At 46.4% G+C, this 26,685-nt stretch overlaps 1 protein-coding gene across 3 annotated transcripts in view; it reads left to right on the plus strand.

Moving 5' to 3' along the window:
• Positions 1 to 232: 232 nt before the first annotated feature.
• Positions 233 to 26,685, plus strand: part of Rnf152 (ring finger protein 152) — a 73,133-nt gene continuing 46,680 nt past the window's right edge. For 2 of the 3 annotated variants that reach the window (XM_041648361.1, XM_041648360.1), the window contains exons 1-2: positions 239 to 604; positions 1,713 to 1,835. The gene's annotated coding sequence lies outside the window, so the exon portion shown is untranslated. Of the gene's footprint in view, positions 605 to 1,712; positions 1,836 to 26,685 lie in introns of all 3 variants that reach the window. The other variant, XR_005974034.1, reaches the window with a different exon arrangement.

A 26,685-nucleotide genomic window follows, 5' to 3' on the forward strand; every position in this document is an offset into this window, starting at 1 on the left:
CCAGGTCACACCTGATCCCCCTCAGGTCCTGCTTCCGCGCGGGGAAGGCAAGACGTCCAGGTGCTCGCTGGTCTTGGGTGGGTCAGGGGAGCGTCCCGATCCCACCCCCCCCCACCCCCCACCCCCGCACTCAGAAGGTTGGCGACTGGGGACAGACAGACAGACACGGACGTGCCGGCCAAGCTACCGGGTGGGGTGCGGGAGGGGGCGGAGTCGCCGGGAAGGGGCGGTGCCGTGAGCCAGAGCTCAGCCTCCCGCCCCCTTCAGCGCTTGGGTCTTTGGGGTGACACAAAAAGCTCCCGTTCGGTGACCAGCGCCTGGCGGAGGGTGTCCAATCCAGGACGCCGAGGGTGGCGGGGCGGATGGAAGGCGCCGCCTGAAGCCAAGGGAAGGACGGGCCGGGAGCTGGGCTGCGGGAGGAGACGCCGCCACTCTGCCCGCGCCGCCCCGCAACCCGCGGCGGGAGAAGCCGGCGGCAGGCGGCCCCCAACGCGCGTCTGGCAGAGCGTGGCAGGCAGCGCCGACTCTCGGGATGCTGCCCATGGTTCCCATGCTGCTGCGGCCACAGCCAGCATAGCAGAGTCGGAGCCGGCGGCCGAGAGAGGTCAGTGAGTTTCGGTTTGTTTTCCGGCTCTGTATGCTCCCCGGTCCTGGGTGCAGAGGGGGCGCGCGGGAATGCCTGCTCCTAATGAAAACCGGGAAGGGCAACGGTAGCTTAGGATACATTTGAAGGTACCTCTTGGACTGTGACTGGGGTGGCCTATTTGGGTAAAAGAAAAAATGTGCGGAGCTGGAGTGGAGTCTTCCAGGGAGGTGGTCCCGGGAGTTGTGTTTCTCCCGGGCATTGCTCGAGTTGGGAGCGCGATGGGGCCGTGGCAGCTGCCTCTGATTCGCTGAGTCCTGGGATGCCCCCTTGGAGCTCTGGTCCCGGGAGCTCGCCTTGTGCATGATCTGCGCGCGCCCTTGAGGTGTGAGCGCGCACGTCCGTGCTGTGCCCCCCAGCCTCTCCAAGCCCCAGGTAGTCCCCTGCAGTCCTGTCCTGCCTTTCCAGTCCAAGATGTCCTGCTAGAAGTTGACCCCTAGCCATTCTTGGGAAAAGGGAGCCGAGTGGAGGGCCAGATTCCAGGGGTCTTTTGTGCGGACCCAGGGGCCTGGGGCGCTTGCTCTTGGAAGGACAGCGGCAGGACAAAGCCAGCTGGACTTGTAGGGAGCTGCTTGGAAAGCTTTGGTCTGGGATCCCGCCTACCGTGGGGGTGTGGTGGTGGGGGGGAGCGCTGCACAGATTTGGAAACAGTAGGGTAATTGACAAAACAGTGACAGTGACTTGAAGAGGTGGTGGCCCGGGCAAGGAAAGGATGCTCGCAAATTGCAGCCCAGGTGACTGTGCGCCCGCGTTGCCTGCTGTGTGGGTTAACTAGTGTATTTTGCTAGTCTATCTTTGCCACAAGATGATGGTATTCTCCATCCGTACTCCTATCTTTCTGAGGGATTACTGTTGCTGGTAGCTGCTATTCCGCGGGAGAACTTGGGGGCGGGGGAGACTGCAGAGGAGCTGGGAGAGTCATGATGCCCCTTCCTTGCCCTGACAGCATTCCACCCCTCAGTCTGACCCTCCTGGGACACCCACTCCTATCCCAGTGGCCCTGGAGGGTGCTTGGATCTCTGTCTGTGACGCGTGTATCTAACCCCTTACTGCCTGTGTTTCACTGCAGGCTGAACAAAGCTGGGTCCCAGTCGCGCTTCCTGCTTGTCAGCCTCTTGCTTCCCCAATGCATATGCTTTCCACTTGATGTCATCACGCAGACAGGGGTGAAAGGGACGCACGACAGATCCAGGTAACCCCGATGATCTGTGTAACTGCCTGGGTGTCTCTGGGTTATTTGGGCCCACAGTGCTGGCCCAGGACTGCTTGGGTGGTTTCTGCTTCCACAGCATTCCCATTTGTGAAGGAGTGGGGGCTGCCCAACCAGGCAAACAAAACCTGCCCTATCTAAGAAACTTCATTTGAATGTCTTGTTCCAACAACAAATCGCAAATGACTTCATCCTTTCCTTTTGGAGAGGCCACTGGGGGCAGCTTACATTGGAGTGTATTAGTTCCAGTGGATGGTGGGAATTTTGATGCTGCCCGTTCGCAGACAATTGTACCTGAATGTGGACTTGGATGTAAGGCAATCTTTTGTCTACAGTAGGGACGTCATCTAATGATACTGTAGGAAGACTGATAATTGTGAAGCCGATGAGAAATCTGACCAGTGCTCAGTTAGGGCACTGGCTGAGAGCAGTGGCCGCCTTCGGAGATAGTACTGTTTCTCTCCCATCGTTTATTGTAATAGTATTTGCCATGTCATGAGCAGGGTGGACGGGCACCAAGTTACTGGAAGGGTTGTTGGGAAGGAGCAGAAAGCCTGGAGAAGACAAAGCTTCAGTTAAGGTTCCACTTGTATAGATATGAACCATTGGACTCCCCTGCGTTTTATCTTTAGGCCTGTTCTTCTCTTTTCAAAGATAGTTCTATTGTGATCAGCCTCACCAGATCAGAGATTAATTTGACAGAGTGCATGGAAACCTCACCTTCAGATGGACCAAGACACATCTCTGCACTGGCATAAAGAGGGCTGGATACGGGGCTTCCTTTCCTAGGAAGTCAGATTGCAAAAAGCCATAGGTTCCTGGGATCTTTTGCCCCATGGCATCATCAAGGACTACAGCGGAGTCTTTACAGTTTCCCCCAATCCCCTTTCAAAATAAAGTGTAAGAAACTGTCATTCAGGTCTAGAGTAGTTTTGCTTTGAAAGGTGACTTTAAAACAAGGAGCGACACCCATGCTAATCCTATGGAAAGCTTGGAAAATAATTAGCAGTGGAGCCGTCATGTGGTTCTTGCTGAAACAAAGATTTTGGGGAGACAAGATTCCTATAATGGTGCTAGGTTGGAGGTATTCTGACAAGTGATTTTTCTGTCAGCAGTAATTCAGGGTGTGTCCTGGGCTGCGGCAAGAAGGAAAACCATGTGATGGAATAACAGAGAATGTAATAATGCAATAGAACCAAGGGTGTGGCCTTTTTAATAGAAAAAAAAACTCACCTACAATTTTCCACCTAAGAAAACAGTTGCCTGCACATGTAATTGCATGTTCAGGAACAAAGATAGCCACAGTGTAGTATTAGGTTTTATTGTGATTTTTAATCATGTGCTGTGATAACTCATAATGAAATGTTGCATTTCATTGGCTCCCCACCCCCCATGAGGAGTCTCTTTTCCCTGGGGGTTTAGCTTTAGGTTGGCATGGCTGACTTTTGGTTCCAAAGCTTTTCTTGCTTCTCACTAACTCATTCAGCAGATGTTCTTGGGCATTTAATAGATAACAGGTCTGTGAGAGGTGCCCAAAGATGAGTGATGGGTAGACACAGTCGTGAGTCACCCTCACGACTTGTAAGCACAAAGAGAAATGTAAGGGACTGAGACAAGGGAAGAGCCTCCTCGGAGGCTCAGGTGGCCTCTGCTTGGTTATCTTTGTCTCTAGGGTGCTCTTTACTCCCTAAGTGCCTGGGCTGGGTCAGAAGTAGCCTTTTCTTTATGAACTTTGAACTCTTCAGTTGGGTTCTCCATGGCTGCTGAGGCTCGACCAATGTAGGGAGGTCATCTGTTTTCATTTCCTCTTGACCACTGTTCCTATACCTTCTTCTCAAGGTGCTTCTCACACCCTGCTGTGCATCAAGTTTGAACCAAAGTCTACATTTCTGTGTTACCCAATTTAGAAGACAGATGGGACAGGTAGACTTTTGTGGGCTTCTTTCCAGTCCTTTCCAGCAGCGATGTGTTACAGATTTTGCTGTAGTAAGGAGCGCTCCACATGTCCCTGCCTGGCAGCTTCTTTCCTGGGCTTACTGAGTAGAAAGGCCAGGCTCTTTGTAGTCACTCAGACCCTAAACTGATAGAGGCGTGATGGAGCTTGATCCTAAGGGATCACTGCACTCAAGAGAGGAAGTGGCTCAGGTGTCAATCAATCCCGCAATGCTGCCCAGAAGCGTGTTGCACTGTTCTAGTCCCGAGCAAGCTCTATGACCTCTTTAGCTACAATTCAGTATTTCTTGCATGTAAGTGGGAAGCACTGGGAACAGCTGTGCTACACTAGTGACTTATACATTTCTTGTCTCACGGGGCCTGGCTCAAGACTCGGAAGGTATTTGCTGTTCTATGAGCAGCTATTGAGTAAAAGAAAAATGGTAAATACCTTAAAGAGTGTGGTCCATTGACTGGGGAGATGACTCAGTGAGTAAAGTGCTTGCTTTGCAAGACTGAGGACCGGACTTACATTCCCAGCTCCCAAGTAAAGCTGAATTTTGGAGAACACATTTGTAATCCCAGTGTCCCAACAACAAAGGAAGGAGAGACAGGAGACTCTCTGGAGGCTTATATTCCAGCTATCCTGGTGTTTGCTGTAGAGAATGACAAAGAGACACCCTCTCAAACAAGGTAGAAGGTAATGACCAATACCTAGGTCCTCTGACCTACACATGTGTGTTGTGGATACGCACATACTTGTACACATGCAAACACAGGAACGTGAATTCATATCACACATGCACATACACGTTATATACACACATGTACACATACATTAAAAACAAAGATCTTCTCCAACCTGTTATTTACTAAAGTGATAGTATATTTACTTTTATGATTATCTCCTAATTATCAAAAAATAGAGAATTTTTCTTTATGACTGTCTGGGGTGCGGTTTGCTCTGCAGCAATAGGCTAGTAGTTATTTCCAAGGCCAATGCTAGCAGGTTTCATGCCCAGCATTATGTAACGCGGAAATGTCTTTTGCAGACTTTTTCTCCCTTACCATCTGCTTCTTGTCTAAGACTTCCTGATTTTGTTTGGAACATCCCAGGATAGAAAAGAATGGCAGGTGGGCCTAGAGTCACCCAGAAGGTGACCTGCTGTAGCTAAGACCTTAGGAAAACAGATGTGAACAGGTAGGGATGGGCTTAAAACAACTGTTGTAATTTTGATGCTTAGAAAAAGCAATTTGGCCAGGAGGCTTTTTCAGGTCAGTGGGCTCACAAGACACCAGAGGGGTCTAGGGTATTCATTCAAGCTATGAGGGTGGTGCATTTTAAATCCTGCCTTGCCTTACTCCCCATACAAAGAACTGGGTGCTCTGGACCACGCCTTGCAAAGGGTGTGGACAACCCTGGCTGCTTTCAGAGAGACAGTTGCTTTGGGATGAGCTGGCCACTTAAACATCATTGCCCACTTTGAGATGATTCCTGGAACCCTATGTGTATAGATTAGAATCTTTTTTTAAAAAATATTTATTTATTTATTATGTATACAATATTCTGTCTGTGTGTATGCCTGCAGGCCAGAAGAGGGCCCCAGACCCCATTACAGATGGCTGTGAGCCACCATGTGGTTGCTGGGAATTGAACTCAGGACCTTTTGGAAGAGGAGGCAATGCTCTTAACCCCTGAGCCATCTCTCCAGCCCTAGATTAGAATCTTTAAGATTTGATATGTACTTTAAAGTTGAGCAGAGAATTTAATGAAATAGTATTGCTTTTGTCACCTTAAAGTAATTTTCAAAGATACATAGAAGCGACATAGTAAACTGAGTTAATCTCTGAAATGGCAGTGCTTTAGCCTAGTGATGCGGAGGCCACCCTTCCAGCCCAGCTTTATCTGTGTGCAATGCTGGGAGGAGGAGCGGAGAGGGAGTTATTGAGGAGGCAGCTCCAGGGTTAGGCCAAGGGCGAACACAGTATGAGCGAGAAAGAGAAGAGAGCCCCATGAGACTCACCTTGAAGGGCATTTAACCAACTTTAAGATATATTTCTATATTCTATGTGACCTCTTTAATGCTCTTATGAAGTTGGTTATGCTGGTGGAGGACACTTGTGGCAAAAATGAGTGCTCCCTGTCACCTACCGTCACAAAGCCCCAGTAGTCAGAAAGATGGGGTGTGGGGAAGAAGGCATGGTTCTGCTTCTTCCAGGGACTCTGTTGTGCTGTGGGTCCCAGGAGTCAGCGCCCATGATTTACATATATTTCAGGGTTCTCCTGGGGGGGGGGGGAGCTTATGTTCCTATTTTTCCTTTCATTTTCTCTGGTTTGATCCCTGAATTCCTTTCCAGTCTTCATTTCTGCTTATGTGTGTGTACATGTAGAAGTCAGAAGACAGCTTGGTGTTGTTCTAACTCAGACACCACCCACTTGGTTTTTTAGATGGGGTCTCTTACTGGCCTTGGGTTCTCTGAGTAAGGCTGGGATGGGTGACCAGCAAGCCCAAGGTACCTTCTTGCCTCTGCCTCCCTGATCTTGGTTGGCATTATAGGCATGTACCACCAATAGTTTTCCCAAAACTTAATTGCACTTTTCTTGGTTCTTGTGCATTGTGTGGCCTTAGTGTCCTTCCTTTTCCCTCTTCTCATCCTATAGCTTCTACTCTCAGCTCAACATTTAACTGGGTCATTTGATCCCTTAGTGATTCTTCATTATCAAAATTCTGTGGAAAGGTTGTCTCTGCTGTCTCATTTCATTCATTTTCGCTCATTCATATTCATTTGTTCACTTATTCATCATCGTTCATGACAAAGAACACTGCATTGTTAGTATTGGAGTATCTTTCCGTTTAGTTACTGTATCATAAAAACTTATCAAAGCTAACTAACGTAAAGGCAGGAGCTTTAAAGAGATGTCCGAGGATGTCTTTTGCCATTAAGCTTCTCTCCCCAGAGCCCTAGTGCCTGAGACCCTTCAGCCATTGCCCTTCTGGGTCCTGCCCAGCAGTGAAGAGGGTAGCCGAGGGGCACTTCCCTCCAGGGGACGGCAGCAACTGCTATCTACATGATCTTTTTCTTCAAAAGCTCCTACAACACGAGACCTGGATGAATCTCACACCACTTGGTGTTTACCACCTTGTTAATGCACAAGGAGTGATCAATAAATTCCTTATTGTTGGTGAACCTTTGACATAGGAACTGATTTTGATCTACCACAATGAAGGAACTATAGACACTTTTGTCCTATATTCTCAAAGATTAGAAAGAAGTTTGTTTCTAAACGTTTCCTCTGATTATGTTAACAATGATTAAATATGGAATTAAATTTGAATACCAGGCTGCCCTTATCATAGCACTATGATTGGAGGGTAAAAATTCTTACTGTTGGTCATTCTAGAAAAACTGGTCTTTTGTTTCAGCCTGTTTTTGTCTGTTACTTACAAAATCAATCAGTCAATCAACCAACCAACCAATCAATCTTCTCCTTGGCGACACAGTGCAAGCAGCATGAGGACTTCCCGTCTCAGCAGACGCCAATGCAAACTAGTGATGATGGCATCTGATGGACTAAGTGACAAGACTGACTACCGCGTGTCCTCTCACGTTATCTTTGTGCACCTGGTTTCTGTTGGTTCTAGAACTGACGTGACCGATCATGAAGGAGAGTGTTATTACCACGGAGAGAAATGTGTCAGCTTCTGGGAGAAGCTGAACAGGAATGCATTCACACAAACTATTCTCAGTTTGAAGGATAGAGAATGGAGCTGAGACATTCTCAAAACCAGTCTGTGAAGTGACGTTCTTTGGCAGGTGTGCCAGCTGCAACGTGGTTCCGTTTGGGTTAGTAGTGTGAGATTACAAATGGCTGGAGAGCTAGACAGGGTGGCACTTGCCTTTAATCTCAGCACTTATTTAGTTTACTTTATTTTTTATTGAAATAAGATCTCCTAGAATCCACATTGGCTCAAACTTTATATGTAGCTAAACACAACCTTGAACTCCCATCCATCTCCTTCCTTTCCCAGTGCTGGGATTACAGGTGTGCACCACCTTACTAAATGTATTTATTTATTTTGTGGTGTGGGCATTGAACCAAGCAAGGTAGAGGCAACAGGTTCAGAAGTTCAAGGTCAGCCAGAGTTATTTACTGAGGAGCCTGGATTACAAGAAACTACGTCAAAAATAATTACCACCAAAATAACATAAACAACACAAACCAAACCAAACCAACCAACCAACCAACCAAACAAACAAACAAACAAAAAACTAGTTAGGAGCACATTAGAGAACTTTGTATCCTTTGGAGGACAGGGTCAGCCTTAACTAGACCGAGTGACCCTCTGTCTTTTCCTGCCCTATGACACTGATACTTCAAAACCCCCAAGGGCGGATCCTAACCAGCACTTGAAACATTAATCACCAGTGAATAAGCCACATATTGGATAAACAATTATATTTATTCAAGTAGTGGGTGCTTGTCTTTACCAGGTGCGAGTCTAACAAAAGTCTCTATTTTATTACAGTTTAATGTATATACTTAACGTAGTATTTTTGTAAATACAAAGCTAAAGTGAAAGAGAATAAAAGAAATGTGTCTGGTACCATCTCTCAATTTCTGATTTCTTACCGTGTGTTTTCATGGCCCTGCTCCAGGGGAGCGGTTTGAAGCAAGGAATTTAAAGTGTGGCGGCATTGTGTTTGACCTTGAGTAACTAAGGACTGACTGGGCATTGTTTCATTTTAAAAGTGGGAGAGAATCAAGCACCTTGAGCTGTTGTGGGAACAAGACAGACAGACAGGATATTGATAGATTATTAGAGATTACATAGCATGCTCTACATGTGGGAAGCACTAATAAATGCAGCTATTATTCACTTCAATTTTATTCAACATCTGCCACCCATCAGTGAGCAAGCCTGGTCTAAGCAGCAGGTAAGCTAGCCTAGGAGATGACTTCCCCTAAATATTTATAAGCCTACAAGAGTCACAGAGGGTTCCCTTTGTACTTTATTGTCATTGAGGACTTAACATTGACATATTGGGGCATCTCTATCACATTTTTCTCAAGTGGTTTGTAGTTTTGAAGGAACTACTGCTCAGGAGGAAGCTGGAGCCAGCTAGAAGCAGCTAGAGGCAACAAGTCAGAAAGAGAATGAGGAAACCAGAGTTGCTGAGCTGACTTAGGACAACAGCTCCTTTCTCCAAGCCCAGTGAAGGACACACCAGAATGATCTTGTTGGAGCATTGAGTTGTACTTGTGTTTGCAGTCCTAACAAGCTAGTCTCTTAGCATCCTCAAGAGGCCAGTTAAAGAGATAAGCAATAGAGGCCGGAGCAAAGGCTCAGCCATTAAAGAGCACTTGCTGCTCTTATAGAAGACCCAGATTTGGTCCCCAGAACCCGCATGAGTGCTCACAACCATCTGTAACTCCATTGACTGTAACTCCAATGCCTTCTGATCTCCATGAACACCAGACTCATTGCTACATGTACATACATGCAGGTGGATACTCATACACATAGAAAACAAATAAATCAGATTTTTGAAAAAAGAGACAAGCAACAGTGAAAAGCAGAGAAAAGAGATTTATTCACTGTGGGTACATAGGGAAGAGGGATAGATAAAGAGGTCCAGTGATCCCAAAGTCCATCTTCAGGGTGCTGACATGAGTGTTCAAGAACTTCTGGTGCATTGTTGACCCATCGCCGTCTCAGCTCCAGCTCTCCTGACATGGGGTCTGACATGTTGTAGGCGCTGTGTGGAATCTTTTCCTGGGAGATAAGTTCTGCACCCAGGCTCCTGCTTTTTCCTTACCTTGGTACGAGAATCCTGGAGAAATTTCAATGCCTTGGGCCACTGCTTCTGCAGTCTGATAGCCAAGGGTAGAGGTCAGGGGTTTGTGCAGTATGTCGCTGTGTTAGAACCTCATTAGTCTGCCCCTTTCCTGGGCTCAGCGGTCTTGTGCAGGGTGTGCACAAGGCTGTCTATTACATAGGAATACCATTTTACCGCTGAACAGTCAGAAGAAAACTGGGGCAAATTGCCTTTCTCTATAGAAGTTCTGTTGTGTATTATGGTTATTGTATGCCATCCTAAAGCAGACATTGTGGGCATATGGCCAGCTCGGGCATGAGGATGGTGAAGGGGAGGATTGACCGAGCAGAGAGAAGGTGGCCTGATGTTGTTAAGGCCCTCACTTAGGAATCTGGAGTGGGTCTTTGCTTGCTGCTACTCTTCTGTTTCTGTTTTTTTTTTTAAAGAAAGATCCTTTAATGAAGACAACAAAATCAGACAATATAGTAAGTAAATAAAAATATACTAGAAATACAAAGCTAATGAACTATTTCAGAAATTGCCCTTACCAGTGGGTGCTCCTGAGCTAGCCCAGGCTGTTGTCCACAGCTAGGAACACGGTGAGCACTCAATGAAGACTTGTTGGGAGCAGTGAGTTCTTTAGCAGTCACTTAAAGAGCCACACAAAGAAGGCGTGGCACCTCTTCTCCCCGAGTCCTGGTCAGACAGCGGTTGCCGATCCCCATCAGTGTTGAGCCAGTTCACACCGAGTCTCTCGTAATTGGAGGAGTTTGATTCTAGATGTCCTTTGCTGTCTTGGTGCAGTGGCATCTGCAGTATGTTTATGTAGGAGTCTGTCTTCGATGTTTCTCTTCTTAGGGAAATCACACAGCCCAACAGACAATCAAACTGCCTTGTCTTTTGTTCGAAGCAGGGATGTTTCTGGAACTTGCCCAATGTTGTAAACATGACAGAAACGTGGGCTTTCCTGGGGATGATGTACACACAAGACCTCGTGCATTCTCCCAAGGATTCTAGAGAGATTTCACGATGAATCTGCTACAACACCTGGGGGAGGAAGTGAACTAGGCCTGGCTCCATGCTCTAGTATATCTTGGAAAGAAACTGCTAAGACATTCAGTCCCACAGACTCTCTAAGTATTTACTGGATGTTAGATGATAACCCCTGTGTTCCTGTCTCCTCGGGAAGGATAGCAGTGCATCCAAGGCTACTATGCTGTTGTGAGCAGAGTCTGCAGCGGATTGCCAGCAGCTGGTATATTCGGTTAGTTTGGTGGTTGTTTCTTCTGCTACTTTCATGAATGCAGATGGGAGGTAATTGTAAGGCACCTATGCCATTTTCCGCATGGAATTGTTATGATCACTAAGACATCATGTTCACTGTATGTTGAGGAGCGGGATTTCTTCATTCTACGTTACCTCACCTAAGTAAAAGGCGAATAGCTTGCTTGTGCGAGGGGAATCTTGGGTGAGCCGATTGCATTTAGTGAATAGCCTTTCTAAAAGTAAAATGCTCAATGCTAGTTTAGTTGGTGCTTTCCTTTTCTCTCCAGTCTATTAAAATTAATAGTTCATCTACCCTTAGGTTTTTTTTATAACTAAGGTATTTGATAATTACATCCCGAGGTAGTTGTCACACTGTCCAGCAAGATATTTGTTAGTTTGCCACGGAAAACGCCTTCACTAAGAAGGAAAAATGCCTATGTTAGGTTTCAGATCCTATATCACCTAATGTGTGGAGTCTGCCCTTGGAGTTTCCAAACATGCTCTTTTCATTGTACCCCATAGATTGAGATTCCCTCATGGACAGTCTAGTCTTCAATGGAAGAGAGACACCATGTAGACAGTGTAGAATTCCTTGTAAATTGAGAGGGCAGCCCTAATCAGCTTTGACGTGTAGGCTGATGTAGTCAGTGCCACTTGCCTGGTCTTCTTTGGTTCCATGTGGGATGGCAGCACGAGGTTCTTTAGTCATTTTCCTGAAGGCAAACGTGGCTTAATCTAGAGCCCAATCTTGCAAAAGGGGTGTCTGCCTGCGATATAGAATCCTCCCACTCTCTCTGTGGAAGTGGTTGTCCACATCTTATTTGTTTTCCCCAATGATTCTGATTTGTAAAGAAACAAATTTCTTCCTTTTGTAAGTTTTGTTTTTGGCTAGGTAACTGATAGTACTCTATATAATCTGTCGTACCGAATAGGTAAATATACGTTGTCTCTCCCCAGCTCATCACAGAAGTAGTGAGACAGTGATGGGAAGGAGGCGGAGTGGGAGTGAAGATATTCATAGAAACACAGTCGTTCCAAAATTCGGTTTTATTCTCAAAATCAGACGTCTCTGCTGTTTCTGTGGTGAATTCAGTTTCATTTCCAAGCATCTTGCTCAAGTCTGTTGAAGAAGTTGCTTACTGATAACGTCCACCAAATGACATGGTAGGCTATCAGAGAGTTTTCTTCCCAAACATGTAGATTTATAAAATTTATTTTACAAACTGAGAGCTGTTGGATAGGTGGGTGTCAGCTCCAGCACACATGTGATAGGTTGCGCCCGTCCTGTACTTTAAGCACTCTGGTTTAAAGTGCCTGAAGACATGTTTGTCTGGGAGGCTAGAACCTGGGAACATCAGTAACTTGGCTCAGGGCACATGGCAGGCTTATGCCAGAATAGGCAATGGCCCTGGGTGATGTGGTCACATCTGTTTTCTTTTGTGTGTGTTTATGTGTGGACAGCAGAGGGTGATCTCAGGTATTGCTGAGATGGCATACATCTTTGGTTTTATTTGTTGTGCATTTTGTTACCAAGTAGAGGAGGCTGGCTTACTAATAAGTCCAGGGACCCAGCAATCCCTAGGTCCCCAGCACTGGGATTACAAATGCACATCACAATACCTGCCTTTTAAATTCAGGTATGGGATCTGCCTCATTCCTGATGCTTGCAGCACTGCATCAGCTGATCTGTCCCACAGCTCTGGTCTGTCCTCATACCCTCACCCAGTGGGAGCCTACTTAAAACGGGGGTGAGGAGCTGGAAAGGGAAATCACTAAAAGACGCTTCAGTGCCGCATAGTTTACTAGAAGAACCAGAGCCCCACACAAGCCTGTCTTTGGGTGCAAGGTGTATGGCTTGGATGTGCTATTTGCCCTAATCACTCTGCTGTTGGCTCAAGAGCCGTCTTTGAAAATGTTGGTGTCAAATTCTTTCGGGAGTCTAGAAGTGGCTTTCCCTATCGCTTGAGCATTCCATTGTGCCGGGCAGCTTCTGCGAAGCCTGGTGGTGTGAACTGTTTCTACAAGTGTCACTTTTCGAAAGCCAGTGTTTGCTATTCTGTCAGATATTCCACGAGATACCAGGACCCATACCTTTCTTGAATGCAGTACCAAACCCCACATTTGAACAGAATTTTACTGCCCTCTTCTCTTACTATTGCCCCTCATTCCAGGAAGAATGAAGTCTCTCTTTCTACATCTCTGTTCCGTGAGTCATGCCATTTCCTTGTATGCTGAGGGAGAGCTGTAGGATGTGTCCTCCCTCGCCCCCCCCCCAAGGCCTCTTTCCTCTTCACCCATCTATCGGTCTCCTCCCAACTCCCACAGTCGGAATTACCTCCTTCCACTTTCTCTCCTTAATCTCACTCTCTTTAACTCTGCATGACACTGTCATCCCCTTCCAATGTGAATTCTCTGACTGTTGGGACCTTGACTTGGTAAGCTGGAGGAAGAAGAGACTAGCAAATGACCCATGCGGGACTGCTGGGCTTGAAGAGTGGAAAGTGATGGTGGATTCCAGTATGGACATACAGATTACTGGGACAGAGACTAGCCCATGGAAATCTCAGCTTGTTAACAGTGGGATTGGATGTTTCCTTGTTGTGGAGGTACCTAACTGTGCTGTAGGATGTTTAATAGTGTCCCTGGATTCTACCCACTAGGTGCCATTGTCTAACAATGTGATAAATCTCTATATTTCAGGAGATAAATTTACCACCAATTGACAATCTATGTATTAGACCCCAATTGCTTATCATTATGGGATGTATACAGATGCAAGATAAGGCTCAAAGAGGGGTAATTGTTTACAACTCCTCTTGCTCTGACCTCCTGATCAGCTGTTGAGGGTCCAGGGAGGTCTCTGGATGGATGAGAGAAGGAAGAAACTTGGGTCCCCAAAGTGGCCATGTGGAAGCGAGCCCCTGATATGCTGCGACGTAGAATACAAGGTGAAGTGTTTTTGCACGAGGCTGCTGAGATTTGGGGGCATTTGCTTTAGCCTTCAGTCTACCCTGACTAACCTTTCCTGACACCGGGATGAAGGGAACCAGCTGAAGCATATGGGCCAGTCTTCCAGGGATGAGGGAACGTAGGGATTCCAGTCACCATGGGACAAAGGCCAGAGTTTCTGTGTGTTTGTTTTGTATAGTATCAGCCTGCTTACTATAATTCATGTAATTAGTATATTCTGTCTAAAATTAAGATGATAAATGAGTTTGTTATTCCTAACACTGTAATCATTTGGATATGAGAGTACCTGCCTGTGCTTTGAGTAAACAGTGATCAAGTATCAAGTTTACTAGCTGTTTTGATCTTGCCCTGTGTATCTGAGTCTGTAGTGTAAGACCAAGCTGAAGCACTATGGCAGCGTGTGTTTAATGTATCTTAATGTTGACAGTTGTTGATGCCCTGCAGTCACAGCTATTAACCACACCATCAATAAGCAAATCACTGTATCATTTGAGCATCTTTGAAGCAGACTCCAATATTCAATGTCCTTCTAAATGATGTGGCTTATAAACCTGGGCGCAGAACTTGCTTATCAGACTAAACTCAGTGTAGCAGTTATCTGTGCTTGCCTTTATTGGCCAAAATATGTAAGTCCAACAGTTTTCTTCGGGGCCCATCTGGATGACAACAATGGATGTATTTATGGACACAATGGCTATTTGTGTACTAGCCTTTTGGTGGCTGAAAGCTTTCTGTCGGTTTGACCCAGGGCCTCATATGACTGCTCTGTTGACCAGGATTCTGTCCATTCTATGGAGGACCACTCCCCTGATGAATTTCACCTTGTCCATCACAACCTTTGCCAGGCTACAGAGGACAATCAGACTTGACAGCAAGACAGTGAAGTCTCTTTCTAGTAACAGTGGTGAAGACATATAACTTACAAATACCTATATTTATCTGTGTTTTGTGCATGAGTCGAAACCTCCCGATGGCCCTGCAGGGAGAGGTAGATGGTTGTCAGGAGCACTGAGATACAGGTGAGCACAGTCAGGTAGAGAAGTTAGATACCTCTCCCATAATCACAAAGGTGGGATTAGAACACAAACACAGCTGTAGAGTTAGTGGTCCTTGCGGCCATTGCAGAATGCTGACTCAGCTTTAAGTCTGTCCAGCGATTTGTAACTTCATCTCTAGAATGAGCACTTGTGTGTGGCAATGAAAATCTTCTTGGTGTTGTGACCCCTTGTGTGTGGGTCAGGTAATTTTCCAACTTGGCTAATGCCATTTGCGTCATGTATTCCATAGCATTTCATGTCAGAAGGTCCTAACTTAGCAAGATGATGGATTACTTTTATTGAAAGAGGCTACTTTGCAGGAATAAGAATGTTTGTACACAGAATACAAATGCTAGGTCATAATAGATGAAGTAATAGTACAGTTTTAGGGGGTAGATAACTTTGTGTCAGAGAACCTAGAAAGGATTTGTGGGGGAAAAAAGTAGCATCCAGCATGCTTTGAAGACTAGATAGCATTTGTCAGGCTGTAGGGCAGGCAGGAAAGGCAGTAACAAATAAACAACTATAGGAGGTAGGAGAGGGTGCATCTTGTCCTCTGGAGAGAAAACAGTGTGCATGGCTGGAGCATGAGGATGCGTGGCTGGAGCATAGAGGATGCGTGGCTGGAGCATAGAGGATGCGTGGCTGGAGCATGAGGATGCGTGGCTGGAGCATGAGGATGCGTGGCTGGAGCATGAGGATGTGTGGCTGGAGCATAGAGGATGCGTGGCTGGAACATAGAGGATGCGTGGCTGGAGCATGAGGATGCGTGGCTGGAGCATGAGGATGCGTGGCTGGAGCATAGAGGATGCGTGGCTGGAGCATGAGGATGCGTGGCTGGAGCATGAGGATGCGTGGCTGGAGCATGAGGATGCGTGGCTGGAGCATGAGGATGCGTGGCTGGAGGATGGGGGATGAAGTAGAAATGTGTGAGGAAGGAGGGAGACAGCTGGTGAGAACAGGGCATCCACAGTTATTTGTCAAGAACATAGGTTTTGCATCCGGAGAAGGAAGTGAGCATGAAGCTGTTTTTAGATGATGAATCCAACAGTACTTAGTATGAACTGAAGCAGAGGACAAAAAGATGAGGATATCCACGAAGCCCACAGAAGATACGGTGAAGGCCTGAGCCTGGGGGAGAGTAAATGAGTGCCTGGGTCCTCAGAGGAAATTCATGAAGTTTGGGGGATGGCCCAATGGTAAGAAGCAGGTGAATGGATATTTTTTTCCACCAGAGTTAATAAATGGTGTTGACAAATCCAGTTAAGGGCCAGACTTGGAGAAATCAGTGTTGACCTTGGAAACAGCATTGCATAGAGGCCAGCAGCACCTGTGGAAGCCAATCTCCAAATGTCCACACGAATCAGGCTAAACCACATTGTCCACAGTGAGAAGGACTCCTGGAAAGTTGTCTTTAGAAGGACACAGTTAAAAAAACTGATGGAACAAAGGAAAAAAATGGCTTTTAAAAGAGAATATTTGCATGCTCTGAAATCAATGGTGTTATATTAGCATTGTAGGGTAGATTGATTTATAGTTATTGCTACCAAATTGATATATTTCTCCTGGATTTAAACTACTTAAAATAGTTTCCAGACTTTGTGTAAAATTAGTTCCTGTGGTAGCCTGACTAAAGCATAGGGAATCTGGTGAAGGTCCCCTCTCCACACAAACGGCTTAATTCTCCAGTTCCTAGACAATACTGGAGCTGTTGCTTCCTCAGGAATCTTTGGCCCTTTATTCTTCTACCTTATGCAAATCCCGACTCTGCCTTGCTTGCTTCCTTCAGAGGCTACCTCTGCTGCCTCCAGCATCCTGCAAGCCTCAGCGCGGCCTGTGCACACCCAGCTGCTGAGTGGGCAGTGACAGATGTGCACTCTTTGGAGGGAGGGCCCGGCTGATATCTACATTTCTAGCTGTAACTGGTTCTTTTTACTATTAAAAAGCATGAAACATTGTATTTTTGCCTAGTTTCAGATCTCTTTAAGGACTGTAGTAACAACATGCTTTTTATTTTATTGTTTGTGAAATTTCCCCACACTATTTTGGATATTGTGTCCACCATGGTGTTGGTTGGTTGAGGGCTCTATCATGGAGAAACTCTTTTATTTTTATATACACTAATTACAGCTTGGTAGGTGGATATGTAGTCAGAACTGTAATGGGTTGGTTATTACCACTGGCTTAGCCAAATGTGTTTATTGCTTAGGAGTGTGTGTGTGTGTGTGTGTGTGTGGTATAGAAGTTAACCCAGGGTTTAAATGGGATGAATGTGCCCTCTGTCACTGAACCTGCTCCCTTAGAACTAACCTTTGTGTGGTCAAACTGTGCGGAACTCTGTGCAGGTTGTTAAAAGAGTGAGCAGTGTTCTGGGGAGACAGATCAGTTGGTGGAGTGCTTTGCTATGCAGGCATGAAAACCTGAGTCGCATCCCTAACATCCGTGCAAAAACATAGGTGAAGTAGCAGACACTTGTACCCACAGCAAGAGAAGGTGGAGACTGGTGGATCCCTGGGGCTCATGGCCCAGCCAGCCTAGCTGAATCTGGGAGTTTCCAGCCAGGAAAAACTGCGACTCTAAAACAAGGTGGATGGAGTCCTGAGGACTGATACCCGAGGCTGGCCCATAGGTGGATGGAGTCCTGAGGACTGATACCCGAGGCTGGCCCATAGGTGGATGGAGTCCTGAGGACTGATACCCGAGGCTGGCCCATAGCCTTCCCAGACATGCACATATCCAAGCATGTGCACCTGCATGTGCACTCGTGTGAACGTGTCCATGGGCATGCACACACGCTCACACACGCACAGTGCAATTTGCAGTGGTAATCCCAACTAGGTTTTAAATATGGAAGTTGCAAGTTTTGAATAAAATTTTATGTAGTAAGTAACTTTGGTATTTGTACCTTTGGAACTTAAAAATTAACAACTAACAGGTACTAAATCCCAAGGCTTCTAAGTATTTTCCACTTGGATTGTCATAGTAATTTAGAAATAGGTTATGCATTTTTAAATATATATTTAAATGTTTATATAATTTTAAGTATTTTCATTAATTCTTTGAGAATACTTTGATCAGTGTTCACCCCTCCCCCAACTCCTTCCATGTCCACCCTCTCCACCAACTGAACTTTGAACTTTCTGCTTTATTTTCTCCGAGTCCAGTTTGTGCTGCCTCTTGGAAGTGGGGCCTGTCCTGGAACACAGTTGACCTATCGGGCCATTAAAGAAAAGTGACTTTAGCTGTCTCCGAAGGTCTTCAGTGCTGGTAGCTCCTCAGCGTGGGGTGGGATTCCATGCCCACCTCCCCACCTCTCCACTCCCCACACGGGGCTTTTCTCCGGCCTGAGCTTGCACAGATCTTGTGTATCTGCCCCGTTGTGTGCAGAAAGCATCGTTTCCTTACTGCTATCTTCCACTTCTGGCTCTTACACTCTTTCTCCCCCTCCTTGGCGATGACCCCCGAGCCTTCTGAGGGGCGCATACACCCGAGCCTTCTGAGGGGCGCGTACACCCGCTCCTTCTGAGGGGCGCATACATTCCGTTTAGAGTCGAACACGCGGCAGTCATTTATCTTCTGCACTTTGAGCAGTCAAAGGTCTCTGTGTTAACGGCTGTCTTCTGAGAGGATCAGGCAGAAGGCACAGCAGCTCGGATTGTTCTAGAAATGGGGGAAATGAGGATGGAAGTCCTGCATCCCACCATTAGTAACACTGAGAGACTCTCTGCTATTATACTACTGTGATTTTTATGGCAGTGGGGCTGGAAAAACGGCTCAGTGGGTAAAGTGTTTGCAAGCATGAGGATTTGGGTGTAGAACTCAGAATCCACTTAAAATGTTAGGTGTGATGTCACACACCTGTGATCCCAGCACCTGAGAAGCAGAGGCAAGTGGATCCTGGGGGCTTGTTAGGCAGGCAGTCAATCTAGTCAGTTAGTGAGCTCAAGTTCAGTGAGAAACTTCGTCCTCCCAAAAGATGAGTATAGAGAAAAATAGCCGTGTTGATTTCTGGCCTCTATATATGCAGACATATGTGCACACATATCCACAACACACACATGTTCAACTGGAATCTCTAACTCACTCCTGCTTGATCCAGAAAGCCCCATTCCTGTCTCTCCAAACCCCAATCTCTCAGAGAATCTCCAGCAAAGAAAAGGGGCCAAAAAGCCCAGTTCCACACTTGGTGGCTGCGGCAGCTCCTCCCCTGAAGGCGCCAGTAGCCCAAGACCCCACCTCAAGTGGTCAGCTTTTGACCATACTTGGGCACAGACTCAGCTTGTAAGGGACACATCCTCACTCCCTGCCTACAGGGTATATAAACTCCCTGTTTTAGTTCAGGTCTGTAACTTTCTCCCGTCCCGATCTCTGAGACTGAGGACTTGCCTGGGAGTAGCTTAGATCAAGTAAATTTGTTCTTTTACTTTCCAGTTCAGCTTGGTCTGACTTACTGTGTCAGTGGAGCAGCCTATTATTGTGTTACAGAAAACTGATTAACACACATGTGCATTCACAATACACTCAAAGTTTATAGTGTTAGCTGTTGAGAAGTGCAGTGAAAACACGATGCTCTAAGAAACAAAGAAAATTCACCAAATTCCTGACAAATTGTTTATTCACTACAGAGATGCAGTAAAAACGGAATCCTCAGAAGTCTGAGGATTTTTATTCCAGACACTCTTTGATAAAGTAATAATAGAGTTTTAATTAATTATCTTATTGTGGTTATTTTGTTTTTGCACCCGAAATTCATCTGGAAATTATAGTGCAACAAATAGCAGCTAGAGCCATGTTGGTAGTAATTACATCAATGACATAATTGTGGAAGCAGCAAATGGCGAGCTTATTTAGAGGGAAGCAGGCCTTAGTAGAGCAGCAAATGCCGTCTGAATGCAGGGCAAGCCAGAAAGGAAGGAGGCTGGGAAGATGGGTGGAGTTTCAGGAATGTTTGAGAAGTTAGCAATCAAATCGGCCAGACTTAACTAAGAGTTCTTTTTTCTCTTTTAATTAGATATAACTGAAGTCATTATTATTGACATTGAGGTTTATCCGAATAGTTTTGGTCTTTGGAGAGTCTCATTGACCCTCAGCTTTGCAGCTCTTGCAGACGCAGAACCCTTTCTGTGATCTTCACAGGAAGGTTAGTCCTCACTGTGAACATGTTATGAAGTCAGGCTATCCATACCTCCCAAGTGCATTGTCCTCTCTGTGAACACGTCACGACGTCAGGCTATCCATACTTCACAGGAAGGTTAGTTTGTTCTCACTGTGAACATGTTACGAAGTCAGGCTATCCATACTTCCTAAGAGCATTGTTTCTGTTCACAATAGTTGAGAAAGCCTGAGACAGGAAGGGCTGGCTTCGCAGGTCAGGTACTCTGCAGCCCTGAGGTGAACTTTGAATTGTTTCTCTGAGAACAAGACATTCTGTTTATGGTTCAGGAATCCAGGCTGTCCATCTGAGGACTCAGCATCAAATGCCACCTGCCAAAGCCCCGCCCTGCTGGCTGCTCGGTGGCATCCTGGATTTTGTCATTAAGGTCTCATTCTTTGGGCTGGAGAGATGGCTCAGTTAGTAAAGCAGTTGGAGTATAAGCACAAAGACTTCGGCTTGATCCCCCGAACACAGGTGAAACGCTGGCATGTGTTGTGGCATGCACTTGTAATCTCAGCATCAAGGAGATAGAGGCAGGGCATCAGTGGGTCTCATTAGTCTTCCAACCTGGCCAAAAACTGCAGATCCCAGTGAGAGACCCTGTCTCAGGGGGTTAGCACCTGAGGCTGACATCTGACCTCCACACAATGCACAGTTTTGTAAACACATGTACACACAATTCTTATTCATTGTGTTGTAGAAAAGATAGCATGTGTTTTGGTCTTAATGGGGATCGGGTGTCTTCTCTGCGTCTTGTCAATCCTCTGGTTCTGGAGAGCTACTCAGTGTTGGTACACCTGGCAGAGCGGGAAGCACGGCGAGCTCAGTGGGAGGCTAGCACTGATAATGTAGGTGCAGAGCATTTTCAGGGTACCTGGGTGGTGTGGTTCTTAGAATGGCAGGCCAGGGTAGGAGGTGGGGCAGGTCTGGGGACATGTGAAGAAGATTCGGAGTTGGGAAGCTGGTGGGTAGATGGATGAATTGTCCCGTCTCAGTTCTTTCTGTTTTCTGTCCGTGATCTCTGTGCTGAAATAACAGTGCCCCATGTGAAGGGTAACCCTCACTTCCATGGAATTGGCACAGCTCTACAGATGCCTATACTACCATTGAGTCAGGGGTGGGGAGTGTGGCATGAAAAACCAGAGGAGCCTAACAAGGTCAAAGCTCCATCTTCAGGTGCCCCCTGCGTGATCCCCCTGGGCAGTTTTGTCTGGACTACAATCAGCTCCTTTTCATTGGGGTTGAAATGAGGTCTACAAGGTATGGTAGAAAAATAAGACTTGGACTCGTTCTTTGTCGGTTCACTCTAAAAGAGCCGCCCCTCCCCTCCATATTTTACACCAGGAGAGGAAAAAGTGGTTTGAAGCGAAACCTAAAATGGGCAGAGTTTAGACCGGGATGGGCTTCACTGAATTAAAGGCATCTGAAGTTTTTTCTTAAGGTAGAGACATTCGGGGAGTGAGGGACCATTTGGTTCCCTCCTGATTTTGCTGGGGTGGCAGAGAACCAGAGGGAACTGTGGGCGATGAGACATGAAATGTCTCACGCTGTGTCTGTGTCTTTCGACAATGGTAAACTCTATCCTAGGAGGCCACGGGAAACAAAACCCGCTTCCTTTTAGAGTGAGGGCCACATCACAGCAGAATCTGGCCACCCAAGCTTCCATGCCACACAGCCACGTCATACCTTTGTCACCCTAAGAGCAGAAGATTGGTGACAAATGTGCATGCAGGAAGGTAAGATTTCTGTACTTTCACATGTTCTTTTTCTGAGAGCGTGATGTGTGGAAGACATTGGAATACCTTCCTGGCATCGTAAGGTTTATGGTGGTGAGTTGTGGGCTCACTCAACTCTCCCTCCAGGGATTGAAGCCTTAATCAAAACGCAATGGAGGGTCTTGAGAGATGGCTCGTTGGTCAGAGCACAGGCTTTCTTTACAGAGCCTGGAGTTTGGCTCCTAGCACTCACATGATAACTAACAACTGCTTATAACTCCAGTTCCAGGAGCTCCAACACCCTCCTCTGGTCTCTGCAGGTATTGCACACATGTGATAAGCATGCAGACAAAAAGGCAGGCATGCATGCACACACATGAATATAAATAAAATTAAAACAAAAATACTGGTAGTTTTAGTCCACTTTAATTGTCCAATTTTCTCTGTAGAAGTCTGTCCAGATTGTTAACATGCAAACTCTTGCCTTATTTTTATGCCATTGTGTTCAGCTAATGGAGGCATGCAAGTGGAGGTGATTGGTGCTTAAGGGCTTGTCTGAGCTCCTGGAGGCGATGCTTTCTGATGCCAAGGGAGATGTGTGCATCTATGGGTGCACAGATGCATGAATAAGTCTACGCAGCTGTGCGTTCTTGGGGATAAGCTTCCAATCCTTCCACTGAAGGTGTAAGCTTATACATTACTGCAAAGTGGTTATCTTGAGGCCCAGAGATGTCAGGGACTTAATTCCACAATTACCTTCTCCTAGGTCCGGTCAAGCAAGATGGCGTCTCTAAGTCAGGTTTGTTCAGAGGTAGGAGTCATTTTCTTTAAATCCCCATAAGTGGATCTTTATTGGAGATCAGGAACACTCAGGTTCCTTAAAATTGTGGCTAGAAGGTGGCCCCTTACCCTCCTTGCTGAGTGTGGAGTCAGTCAGTGGTCACTGAGATGGAAAGATGGCCCAGTGAGGAAACTGCCTTCTGTGCACACATGAGGACCTGGATTTGAATCCCAGTGCTCACCGAAAAGCCTGGGTGTGGTGCATGTGCTTAGACTCCCAGTCCTGGGGAGGAAGAGGCAGGAGGAATACACAAACTGTATTCATTTAAACACTGCTTGGCCCATTATATGTAACCTTTTCTCGGCTAACTCTCACACCTGGACTAGCCCATTTCTAATCATCTGTGTAGCCCACGAGGTGGCTTACCAGGGAGATTCTAGCCTACGTCCATCCTGGGTCGGAGCTTCATCGTGTGTGCCTCAGAGAGCAGAGCTATCGCATCTCCCCGGGAGAGGGGAGCATGGCGTCTCTCCAGAGAGCAGAGCTATGGAGTCTCTGTGATGGCCTAAGAGAAAAATCTTGGAACTGTTAGGAGGTTTGGTGACATTTCTGAAGTATCATACAGGTTTTTGGAAACATAATTATAGTTGTGCCCATTGATCAAATGGGGGATATATGACTGAACCCCTGTTGGCCATTCTTCCCTGCCAATTAAGCAGAAATTGCCATTTTCCTAGAGTTTAGGAAGACTTTTTGTAGGTTTCTTTGGAGATTGTGGTAGATAGCATGGCAATTTCGCCTTGGTCTTAAAACTCAGGCTGTGTCTAAACTCGAGTGTTTAGAAAAACTCTTCTTTGAAGGACAAGTGAATTAGCCCAGGATGAAAGTCTTTCTGGCAATAGAGACTAAGTACTAATTTCTACAAAAGAATGAAACCTGTTGGCCGGGAATTATGGGGAACTTAGGCTCTTTGCAAAGCAATTCCACAAAGTATGTAAGAGGCAAAGGTGGCGGGGTACCCTATGATTTTCTTCCGCCAGCCAGGTTTGTCACATGAATTAGTAATTTAGATAGAACAGCTGGGAACCAATGCTCAGAACTTTATGTTTCGTTTATCCTGGCAGCCATTTTCTTTCCAGTTCTTGAGCTGGAGTTATCATTAATGAGTTAAACATTACAAAACCCAGAGCAGAACTAATTCATTTTTGAAATAAGTAGACATTTAAATCTGAGAAAGACACCTTACATTTTTTTCTGGTGGTGTTTAATATTTTCAAGCTGACACGTTGTAGACAATGGTCTTTATTTTCATGATGATTAGGGGTCGCCATGGCACATGTATGCTGGAAACTTAGCTGTAGTTTGAGGGGATGATATTGTGGCAAGACATGCTATCTTGTTTCCATCTCCCAGTGTTTCTCACAGAATTCATAAACTTTTGTGATTTGCTGAGCAATTTATGAGAGAGAGAGAGAGAGAGAGAGAGAGAGAGAGAGAGAATATGTGTGCGTGCATGTTGCATGTGCACGTGTGTGTGTATGTATGCACCCATGCATGTAGAGACCAGGGGTCAACCTCAGGGGTAATTCCTCATGTGCCATGAATCTTGTTTCTTGAGACAGTGTTTCTCACTGGCCTGGGACTCACCAGTAGGTTAAGTCAGCTGGCAGGTTAGTCTCCGAGATCTGGCTTCTCTCCACTTCCCTAGTGCTAGGATTATCTGGGTTTTGGGGACTTAACACATGCTTGTTTGTACAAGAAACAGTTTACCAAGGAAGCCTGTCTCTCTTGTCTCTAAGAGACTGGTGAGAAGCCTAGCCTTTGTTTTGGTTCCTTACAGTCAGCTTCTGAGATTTGGAACGTGTTACAGTATAGGGTGAGAAAGGGCCTTTTATACTCCTCTCCACTACACCTGAGCTTTTGTCAATGAGGTCACCTTTGGTGAACTCTCAAGTGCCTTAGGATGGTGAGGAATCATCAAAGTGACCACCATGCTGTCTATGCTTAGGGAGTCTCAGCTTCACTCTGGACGTTCTTGGAGAAAAGGAGGGACTGAAAATTGGATCAATCGCCAATGGCCAACTGTTACTTCAACCGCCCTATATAAAGGAACCTCCATGGACATCACAGTTGGCCTGTAAAGAGTTTTAAGTTGGTAGGTGTGTTGCAAGTACTGTGAGGGTGCTGCCCAGAGAGACTAAGGTGCCATGTGCCCCTCCCTGCAGGCCTTGCCCGGTATGTCTCCTCTGTTTGACTGGTCTGCATTGATCCTTTAGGACACAGTAGTAAGAAGACCTTCTTGAGCTCTGTGGGCCATTGTCTAGAAAATTACTGAACTTGAGAAGAGAGTTATAGGAACCTCCAGGCAGATGTGTGGGAGGCCTGTAACCCTTGTCCACATCTGCAGTGGGGACAGCCTGTAGGCCTGACGCTGCTCTTCACCTGCATGCTGTGGTAATGTCAGGTGGTTAGCATCCCGGCTGACCTGACCAGCAGACACCCAGTCAGTGTCTAGGAAGCTGGGGAATGGGTGTGACCAGGTGTAACACGGGGTTGGAACTATCCACTGGCACCTGTGTACTTCAGGGATACAGAGCTGAAGACAATGGCTGCTTCTCCCACAGAATCCATCAGTAGCTACAGTTCAGCAGAGAGGGGGAGGGCCAACGGCTCTCCATGGTTGATTGTTGATAGACCCAGTTTATTGTCTTCCTATTGTAGGCACATAGCTGTGTGAGGTCATGACAGTATTTCATTGCCTTTCTCTTTGTCTTCTGGCTCTTACGTTTTTTCCTCTTCTCTTCCACCGTAACTCCCGAGCCTTAGAGGGTAGGATGTGCATGTCCTGCTCAGGGCTGAGCTCCCAGCTGTCCCTCGGGTCACTGCAGTTGTCGGCATTCATTTTGAAGGAAGCTTCTCTGGCTGAACCCTTTCTTACAGCCATCCTCCCCAGCTTCACCCGTGCAGTCCTGTGTGTCCCTGGACACCTGTGGGCCCTGACAATATTTTTCTTTGCCATTTGGTGCTGTTTCCAAATCAGGGTGTTTGTGTGGCTCTTCAGTTACATTAATGCACTAGAGATCTATGAGCCACGTGCCATCAATGAGTGACAACTTAGGCTCTCAAGTACTAGAAGGTCAAAGTTGAAGTCATGCCCCTTTCAAGCCCTTGGAGAAGAATCCCTCCTTGGTCTGTAGTTTCCCACAGTGTTAGCAATCCTTACTGTTCTCCAGCCTGGAGATACTCCACTGCTGACTGTCTCTGTCATGTGACCAACTCTCAGTTATGCCCTTTCTATTGATAAGAACATCCTTCGATCTGGATGAAGAAGAATTAATCCTACTTTACATGACTTCATTTTAATTAAATATACCTTTAGCAACCGTACTTCCAAATGAGCCCACATTCTGAGCTATCAGGGACTGTAGAGTTTCAGTCTCTCTTTTGAGGGACATGACCTCCTCCCATGGTTTGAGATCCATTCACACTTCAATTCATCTCAAGATAGCATATGGCCACTCAGATGGCATGCAGCCTCGGCTCTCCCAGAACTCTGAGCTGAGCCGGTAGTTGTTTATGATGACTATACCATGGTATCCTGGGAATGTGGCGTGCTAAAATCCCGAAGCACTTTGAGGTGACTCGGAGTTTGAGTTTGTTCAACTCTTCTCTTATGCTCCATTGCTGATTTCACTTAAGCCAGCTGAGCCTGCAGCCAAGAAGCTCAGATGAGACCAGTGGGGAGTACTGAAGCCCTTCCTCTTTTATTTGAAACAATTGGTTTTATCAGAAGCATTGAGGTGGGAATTTGAGCAGATGCATCCTCCGTCCCATTCTGCGAGGTAGAGCGAGCACATGCCTGCTACTGAATGGAGCCTGTGCCTGGTAGGCACCTGAGGGAGCCACTCACACTCGTCTGTAATGTGGGACTGTGCTGTGAGACTCTTCAGAGGGCCCCTGTGGGCTAGAAAATGCCTCTTCTGCTCTCCTGAAGTCAGTGGCTGACTTCACCCTGGGCATAAGAAACCCGGAGTTTCCCGAGGTGGGATTCACATGGCAGGGACAAGCTAGGAGACCCCAGCGTCCATCCCCACTTTCTTTTAGTCTTGCCAAATAAACTTTTTAGTAAAATGGGTCCCAGTTCTCTCATCTCTGT

The sequence above is a fragment of the Microtus oregoni genome, unplaced genomic scaffold, assembly GCF_018167655.1.
Source record: "Microtus oregoni isolate MIOR12 unplaced genomic scaffold, Mior012 000003F_ref0000135, whole genome shotgun sequence".
Lineage (NCBI taxonomy): Eukaryota > Metazoa > Chordata > Mammalia > Rodentia > Cricetidae > Microtus > Microtus oregoni.